This window comes from Triticum dicoccoides, chromosome 4A (assembly GCF_002162155.2).
Source record: "Triticum dicoccoides isolate Atlit2015 ecotype Zavitan chromosome 4A, WEW_v2.0, whole genome shotgun sequence".
Lineage (NCBI taxonomy): Eukaryota > Viridiplantae > Streptophyta > Magnoliopsida > Poales > Poaceae > Triticum > Triticum dicoccoides.
Window position 1 is genome coordinate 137,801,438 of NC_041386.1, and position 10,100 is coordinate 137,811,537.

Below are 10,100 nucleotides of genomic sequence, written 5' to 3' on the forward strand. Positions count from 1 at the left end.
TCTCACTCTCCCCCGGTTCTTCCTCTCCTCTCCCTCGCTCTCTCTCTCCCGTGTCCGAACGCAACCATCGCCGCCGTTCGCCATAGCCGCCGCCACCGGCCTCCCCTCGCCTTCCCGACTCGCGCAGGAGCTCCGCCCCCTCGCCCTGAAGCTCTCCGTCAAGCCACAAGACGCCGGACGCCCTGTGGAGCCGCCGTCGCCATCGTCTTCCTCCTCGGGCTCCGACCACCATCGCCGTCGATTTGCCGTCTCCAGCGCGTCCCCGAGCCCGCTTCGACGCCCACTGCAACCGCGGTGAGCTCCGCCACCGTTTCCCTCTCTTCTTTCCCTCGTTCCCGCGCCGTAACTCCGTTCCCCACCACGGCCGAACCTCCGCCGTCGCCGAGCTCGCCGTCGACGCAGCTCCGGTGACCATTTGGTCACCCCGGCGAGTCCAACAAGTTCGTAAGGCCCCGTAGAGCATCCCTAGCACCTTGCTTCGCTCGCCTTCGAGCTCCAACCCCGTTTCCGTGCACGACCGAACCCCGGCGGCCGCAGCCGAGCTCGCCGCCGTCGACTCCGGCTACCCCAGGCCCAGCCACGGCCACCGCCCGACGCGCCATCGAGCCAGCTCTCCAACGCACCTAGCCGCACGCCGTTTGGAGCACCACAGAGGAAACCCGAGGCACTTGTACGCCGCGGACCTCGCCGGCGACTAACCGCCGGCGGGTTTGACCTGTTTGACCTGGGGTTTGACCCCCCCAGAGTCACTGACGCGTGGGCCCCGTCGGCCAGGTGGTTAGATTAGCGCTAATCACTGTTAGTTAACCCCCCCTGACACTGACCAGTGGGCCCCAGCGCCACTAATTCTTAATTAAAATTAAACTAACCCTGTTAAACCCCCCTGTCACTGACGTGTGGACCCCACACGTCAGGTTTGACCCCAGCCAGCCGCAGTTGACCGCTGACGTCGTGCTGACGTCATGCTGGCGCAATATATATATTTCTGGATTAATTTAAATCAGGAAATTCCAGAATATAATTTAAACTTCAAAAATTCATAACTTTTATTCTGTAACTCCAAATCAGACAAATTATATATGAAAAATGATCAGAAAAATCCAATCTATCCATCTGTACTATTTTCATGCATGACTAAACAAGTTAACTTGATGTTTAATGCAGAACAAGGAAAAGCACTTTAAAAGGCCATGTTTGAGTTTGAAATTTGAATCTTTGATTCAAATTGGTTCAAACCCTTCTGGTTTTAGTTGCATTAGCCCAACACACTCATATTGCCATGTTTCATGCATGCATCATATTGTTGCACATTGTTTGGTGATGGTTGTGTATCGGTGTCCTTTGCGACAGGTTCTGCCTCCGAGGAGTACCGTGATTACCCTAACGAAGAACCGTATTAGTGCATCGAACCATCAGGCAAGCAACCAACCATTTGATCATATCGATACAATCCCATGTTCTCGCTCCTGCTCTCTTTTACTGCATTAAGACAACGCGATTCAAACTGCTGTGTGCTACGGTAGTTGAACCCATTTCCTCTGCATGACCTGTCATTGCCACAGTAACTAGATGAAACCCACTAGCATGTGTAGGAGTTGATTGAGCCATATGTATGTGTTGTTCCTACCTTGCTATGCCTGCTATGCTTAGAGTCGTGTCAGGTCTGGTTCATCTGGGTGATGGGCTAGAGTGAAATGATTATGTCGGTAATGAGAGTGGTGTGGTGAACACGATTTGGTAAAGGTATCGATGAGAGGCCATGTAGGAGTACATGGTGGGTTGTTTCATTGAACCCGACCATAAGCACTGAGATCTGTATGCGTGATTTAAGATACAGCTACTACCATGCATTGGGCCCTGAAATATGACCCCGCTCGACTTCTTATTCACCCTAGCTCTCTGTCCAGGAGTTGCAAGTAGTTTCTGGTGTTTGTAGCCTACTGGAGGCCGTGGACAGCGCTGACCGTAGGGGTGGGCTGTGATGCGGTAGGTACGTGGCCGGGTGTACCGAATACCCGTTAGGTATCTCGGGAACCCTGTTCACATCGTTCGGGGCCGTATGGGAAACCTCGGCCGGACTCCCTGCGGATGGAACCTGGATAGGCGATAAACCTGGACTAGAGGCTTAAGTGTTTAGGTAGGTCGTGGTCTACACCCACGTCGGCTTTCGCTTGAAGTCTGCCGAGCACATGTCGTGTGCAGACGCTAAGTGGTGGAAACATGTATGAAGAAGTACACCCCTGCAGGGTTATCATAATCTATTCGAATAGCCGCGTCCACGGTAAAGGACTACTTGGTTGCCTATACAGTTCATAGACAAGTAAATGGAAACTACTAAAAGCCTCAAGATAAGTGTGAGTGCCGAGGATGGCTCTTCCGTAGGAAGACGGAGGCGGATCCTCGGTAGTGTATTGAAGTGGTGAGTAGTGGACTCGTGTGCGCAAAACCATTTCAAGTTGGAGTATCGTAGGATAGTCTAGCCAAGAGTCAAAGCTGGCTTGCTGCAATAACTCCACCAACCCTTCTTGATAATATGCATGTATGTAGGATCTGATGTAAGTCTTGCTGAGTACCTTTGTACTCATGTTGTTATAATTTACATTTTTTATAGAAGACGTTGCAACCCCTTCTGATGGGTTCTATGTAGACGTTGACATCAACGAGTAGGCTAAAGGCCCAGGTGGTGACCCTGAGCTTGTGAAGGACCACGTAGTATAGTTAGGCTTTCCAAGCCTCTTTTATTTTACTAGTTGTCTGTACTCAGACAAGTTACTTCCGCTGCTGGTTTGTATGACTGTATGATTTGAATGCTGGGTCGTGAGACCCATACCTTTGTGTATGTTATGTATGGCTCTCTGAGCCTTAAATAAAGTACTTGTGTCATAGAGTCATGTTGTGATGCTTCGTTGTATTTGCACATATCGAGCATATTGTGTGTATGATTGAAATGCTTGGTATGTGTGGGATCTGACTATCTAGTTGTTTATCTTTAGTAGCATCTCTTACCGGGAAATGTCTCCTAGTGTTACCGCTGAGCCATGGTAGCTTGCTACTGCTCTGGAACACTTAGGCTGGCCGGCATGTGTCCTTCTTCGTTCCTGTGTCTGTCCCTTCGGGGAAATGTCACGCATTGAGTACCGGAGTCCTGTTAGCCCGCTACAGCCCGGTTTACCGGAGTCCTGCTAGCCCAGTGCTACAGCCCGGACCCACTTGCTGATGACCGACACGTTCGAAGCTGGGTCATGGATGCCTGTCCCTGTAAGTCTGTGCCACTTTGGGTTTACGACTAGTCATGTCAGCCCGGGCTCCTTATCATATGGATGCTAGCGACACTATCATATACGTGAGCCAAAAGGCGCAAACGGTCCCGGGCAAAGGTAAGGCGACACCCGTGGGGATACCGTGCGTGAGGCTGCAAAGTGATATGAGGTATTACCGGCTAGATCAATGTGACATCGAGTCGGGGTCCTGACAGCGTTGGCATCAGAGCCGGACTGCCTGTAGGTTCTCCAAGCCAAACTGGTCGATGTTGAGTCTAGAAATTCTTTAGTTATATGTAGGGGAATTGTTTGTGGGTTGGAACGTAAGGCTCTTTTTACTCCTTTATCTTATGACATTCTGATCTGAGTCAGTCCATTCTTCCACCGGGGGTTAAGGAATTAGGATCTATTCTCTCTATCAGGATCACGTGTTACTAATCAGTAGTACCTTATAGATATGATGGATACAAGCCTAGTTCAGTTCTTCTACCATATTATGTTGCTAGGATGGTCTCAGAACTTTGATATGATGATGTTGAGTGTGTACGAAATCCTTTGTCAAATGTCTCAAAATCCTTCTTGAGCATTTACAGCTGTTATGCTGCCGAAATTTTGCTAGAAATTCTAATGCCTTTGCATTATGATTGTGCTTTCAGATGGCCACTCGCGACCTCAATCAAGTGGTTCGCCTGACTCGATGCCTAGATGTACCCGGCCATACTGCCAAGTTGGTCAGGGTAATGACTGAGGCTGGATACCGCTGGTATCCTGAGTACACGGTCGAAGAGCAGTTTCGGGACTTTAATCAAAGCCAGTATCTCTGCACTGTCAGGATATTTCCATCTTATCCTGGATCCACCGAGCCCCTTCACTGCTCCTATGGACTCGGGGTTACTATTGAGATGGCTGTGCAGGACGTCGCCTACTCTATGATGACCATTATGCGAGTCAGATCTGGACTATTTCGGGACTCTGATTTCCGGTATATGCCAGGATCACTTCCGGGAGCACAAGGGTATCTCCAGGCTATCTATGCTGACCCCACTCAGGAGGATTCACGGACTCGCACCACTGCTGAGATGCTCGAGGATAAGGACCGTGAAAATCGGGCCTTGAGGTTAGAGCTCTTCAATACCCGTGCTGACCACTGGGCCACTTTGACTCGGTTTGCACCGGCGGTGCAAGCTGGATATTCGGATATGCGCGATCTCTATCCTGTGAGATCTGCTCCGCCAGACGTGATGGGTTGGCGTGATGTAGGAGGCATCACCCCACCTCGCGGTCCCCGCAGGCCACCGTCTGTTGGTCCAAGACCTCATCCTAGCCCCTATGGTCCACAAGCTCCGCGAGATCGTCTGTTTCCGGATGATCATGTTGAGCTTCCAGGCTATGGAGGTGACTTCTACGAGGACTACTACGGATCGGTCTGAGTTAGTGGTAGTATCACTAGTTCGCACTAGCTGTGTCGTCTATCGTCCCGCGTGACTTGTGGGATATGACCTAGTTTGTACTCTTTCCGGAGGAGTAGAAAATAATGTATAGGAGCTTGGAATGCCTCCGATGAGATGTAATCCTCTTTTCACCGTAATAGTACTTTGTTTGGTCTTGTACTAAACCCTGTATGGTGTGTATGATGATGGAATAAAGAAGCAGTTTCTGTATCTACCATGTCATACGGATGATCATCTTGCATTTCGAGTTATCCTTTACATTTTGTATCCTATGTCGGAATTTATCATTCTGACTAAATTATTGTCTTGTTTACCTAGGATGGTCAACACGCGCACTAACCCTGCTCCGCAAGAGCAGGCCGAAGGCAGTGAAGTCAGGGATGCAAATCTGCCTCATCCTCCTTCCCTAGCCGAGGTTATGATGGAAGCTGAGAGAAACAAGCGGGAGACCAACCGTTTGTTGGAGCGTATTGAACAGAACACGGCACACCATCAGAGGACTAATGTGGTGTCACTCAGTGATTTTATCAAATTACATCCACCCACGTTCCACCACTCCGTCGAGCCTCTCGACGCTGATGACTGGCTTCGCAGTATCTCTCACAAACTGCGTTCCGCGCTGGTAGCGGAGGCTAACAAGGTCACCTTTGCTGCATATCATCTTGAAGGCCCCGCCAGTCTATGGTGGGAGAATTATGGAGCTATGTGCCCAGCGGGCCATGTCACTACTTGGGCTGAATTCAGTGAGGCTTTCCGTGAACATCACATTCCGGAGGGTCTCATGGACCGTAAACGTGAGGAATTTTGCAATTTCACCCAAGGCCGACTTTCTGTGGATGCTTACAGCAGGGAGTTTGGTAACCTCGCACGATATGCAACCGAGGAAGTTTCTACTGACGCCAAGAAGCAAGCAAGGTTCCGTAAGGGACTTAGTCCTGAGCTTCGCCGCGACCTCCGTCTGCATGAGTGCACATCTTTTTAGAAACTTGTCAACAAAGCCATCAGTGCTGAAACTGGTCAGACTGGCTATGACGCAACACGCAAGCATGGCCGTGACATGGGTTCCTCATCCGGTGCTGGTCCTCAGAAGCGCCGCGTGTGGGTGCCCAACACCGCCCTGCCACCCAGGTTCACACCGAGGCCATCTTTCCAGGCGCCTCGCCCTGTTCAACAGTCTGCACCGGCCAAGCCCTATGGGGTTCCAACCAACAATGCTCCCCCACGTACCAGCTCCGTGACTTGTTTCAAGTGTGGGGAATCTGGCCACTATATGCGTGAGTGTCCCCAGACTAACCCCAACCAGTCTGCTAAAGCTGTTGGCCGTGGCAAGCCGACAGGAAAAGTATTCCACGCCAAGCCGGTCACCGCCTCACGTGGCCATGTCAACTGTATCTCTGCCGAAGAAGCTCAAGAAGATCCCAACGTCGTTCTCGGTACGCTTCTTGTTAATTGCCACCCGGCATCTGTTCTTTTCGATACAGGAGCCTCTCATTCATTTATATCCGAGATCTATGCTCGTTCGCATAACACTGCATTCTGTGACATGCCATCCACTATGGAAATTTCTACTCCCGGGTCTAGATGGCAGACCTCTAGGGTAAGTTATGGAAATGAAATCCAAGTCGACAGACTTGTTTTTCTTGCATCTTTGATAGCCCTTAAATCTTCAGATATTAATATCATTTTGGGTATGGACTGGATGTCGGCTCATCATGCCCAAATTGATTGCTTCTCTAGGACTGTTCAACTCACCCATCCTTCGGGGAAGATAGTCAATGTCTTGACCCGAATAGCCAAGCGACAATTATATTCTCTTAACGCCAGCCCTTTGCCAGACCTTGAGGACGTTCCGGTAGTCCGTGACTTCCCGGATGTCTTCCCAGAGGAATTGCCAGGTGTTCCACCTGACAGGGATGTTGAGTTCGTAATAGACCTCATCCCAGGAACCGTTCCGATTGCTAGAAGACCTTATAAGATGGCACCACTAGAACTAGCCGAGCTTAAGAAACAACTCGATGAGTCCTTGAAAAAGGGTTTCATCCGCCCTAGCTCATCTCCGTGGGCTTGCCCCGTCCTATTCGTCAAGAAGAAGGATGGTACGGACCGGATGGTTGTAGATTACCGACCTGTCAATTTGGTCACAATCAAGAACAAATATCCGCTTCCCAGGATCAACGACCTGTATGATCAGCTCGCTGGATCCTCAGTCTTCTCCAAGATGGATTTTAGGTTGGGCTACCATCAAATCAAAATTAGAAACGGGGACATTCCTAAAACGGCCTTTGTTACTCGTTATGGCCAATACGAGTACACCGTCATGTCCTTCGGTTTAACCAACGCTCCAGCCACTTTTTCTCGGTTAATGAACTCAATCTTCATGGAGTATTTGGATAAATTCGTCGTGGTCTACCTCGATGATATACTCATCTACTCCAAGAACGAGGAGGAACATGCCGAACATCTAAGGCTAGTGTTGAAGAAACTTCGAGAGCATCGCCTTTATGCCAAATTTTCTAAATGTGAATTCTGGTTGTCAAAAGTGACCTATCTGGGTCATGTGATATCTGGTAAAGGTATTGCTGTTAACCCTGAGCGAGTTCAAGCCGTCCTTAATTGGACTCCACCCGAATCGGTCAAGCAAGTTCGGAGTTTTCTGGGCTTAGCGAGCTATTGTCGTCGCTTTGTCGAGAACTTCTCCAAGGTTGCTAAACCTCTAACCGAACTCCTCAAGAAAGATAAGAAGTTCGAATGGACTCCACAATGTGAGCACAGCTTTCAGGAACTGAAAAGACGCCTGACCTCTGCTCCCGTACTGGTACCGCCAGACTTCTCCAAGGACTTTGTTATCTACTGCGACGCCTCGCGACAAGGACTAGGTTGCATTCTCATGCAAGATCGACACGTAATTGCCTACGCTTCACGGCAATTGCACCCACATGAGGAGAATTATCCTACTCATGATCTAGAGCTTGCAGCCATAGTCTATGCACTCAAGACCTGGCGACATTACCTCCTCGGTAACCGTTGCGAAATATTCACTGATCACCAAAGTCTGAAGTACATTTTCACCCAACCGGATCTGAATCTCAGGCAAAGACGTTGGGTTGAGTTGATCACAGACTTCGACTTAGGAATAACCTACACCCCAGGGAAAGCCAACGTCATGGCTGATGCGCTAAGTCGTAAGTCTTATTGTAACAACCTGATGTTACAACAAAGTCAACCGCTTCTCCATGAGGAATTTCGGAAGCTTAACCTTCACATTGTTCCTCAAGGTTTTCTTTCCACCTTGGTAGCAAAACCTACTCTTACGGATCAAATCATCGCTGCCCAAAAGCGAGATAAGGGAATATCTAAAATCAAAGAGAACATTGCTAGCGGAGGTGCTAGTTGTTTCTCCACAAATGATCATGGTGTTGTGTACTTTGAGAACCGTCTAGTGGTTCCCAAGAACCAGCATCTACGGCAGTTGATCCTTAAGGAGGCTCATGAATCTCCTCTCACCATTCATCCCGGTAGTACTAAGATGTATCAGGACCTACGCCAGAGGTTCTGGTGGACTAGGATGAAGAGAGAAATTGCTCAGTATATTGCTAATTGCGACGTCTGTCGTCGTGTAAAAGCAGAGCATCAACGGCCTGCTGGCACCCTTCAACCCTTAGCTATTCCTGAATGGAAATGGGATAAAATTGGTATGGATTTCATTACCGGTTTTCCCAGGACCAAGAGAGGGAATAATGCTATTTTCGTCGTCGTCGATCGTCTTTCCAAAGTAGCCCATTTCTTACCTGTTCGTGAGAGTATAACCGCTAGTCAGCTGGCAGACTTATACATCTCCCGAATAGTGTCCCTCCATGGTGTTCCTTTGGAAATTAACTCGGATCGAGGAAGTCTTTTCACCTCTCGATTTTGGGAAAGCTTCCAAAATGCTATGGGAACCCGTCTCTCCTTTAGCACCGCTTTCCACCCTCAGTCGAGTGGTCAAGTGGAACGCGTCAACCAGATTCTAGAAGACATGCTTCGAGCCTCTGTTATCTCATTCGGAATGGACTGGGAGAAGTGCCTTCCATTTGCCGAATTCGCTTACAACAACAGCTATCAATCTAGCTTGGGTAAAGCCCCTTTTGAAGTTCTCTATGGACGACGGTGTCGAACACCCCTTAACTGGTCAGAGACCGGGGAAAGACAATTCTTTGGCCCGGATATGATTCAGGAAGCAGAAGAACAAGTTCGCATCGTTCGTGAAAAGTTGAAAACAGCCCAATCCCGTCAAAAGAGTCAATATGACCGAAAACATAAGGCTATGACTTTCGAGGTTGACGAGAAGGCTTATCTTCAGGTCACCCCTCTGAAGGGAACCCATCGTTTCGGTATCAAAGGCAAATTGGCTCCTCGTTACATTGGACCTTTTCGCATTCTCGCCAAACGAGGAGAAGTTGCCTACCAGTTGGAACTACCTCCGCACCTCTCCAGAGTCCACGATGTCTTCCACGTTTCTCAACTCAGGCGTTGCTTCTCGGATCCTATCCGTGGAGTGGACCACGAAACGCTTGATCTCCAAGATAATCTTACATATCGAGAGTACCCCATTCGTATCCTCGATCAGGCCGAGCGTACCACTCGACGTCATAATATCAAGTTTCTCAAAGTACAATGGTCGCACCATTCTGAGGATGAAGCAACTTGGGAAAGGGAGGATCGTCTTCGACTCGAGTATCCCGCCTTCTTCCCGAAGGAACCCAAATCTCGGGACGAGATTCTTTTGAGTGGGGGTGAGTTGTCACACCCTAGCTAGTCATGCATTAGAGTGTTGCATCATGTTTACTCTTTCATCAGAAACCTGAAATGGGGATTTGTGAAACCCTCAGAATCATTTTTGAAAATGACCCAAATAAAAATTTCTCCAAAAGGGTCCAAGAAAATGCTCATGTTGCTCTCTGAAAATATTGGACAGAGATAAAAATCAAACCAATATTTTTAAGAGCTCATTGGTATTTATTTTGGGCATTTGGAATTAATGCATAACTATTTGCATTGGAAATATATTAGTTATATATATTAATATATGTCCAAAAATTATGCCACCTGTTGGGGAGCTCTAGAATAATATATCTAGCTCCTGCAAAAATTGGCATAAGGTAATAAAATGATTTAATATTTTATTTAAATCAAAACAAATGTCAGAAATTAGAAAACTAAAATAAATAAAGAGGGAGAAGCTTACCTGGGGCTCCTCCCTGTGCAGCCCAGCAGTAGCTGGCCGGCCCAGCCAGCTGGCCGGCCCAGCCCGCCTCCTCCTCTGTCGTCTTCGTCCTCGACAGAGGAAGGGGAGTGTGCCCGGCGCGCGCGCGCGCCACCGCGCCACGCCACCAGCTCGCCTGCCTGCCTG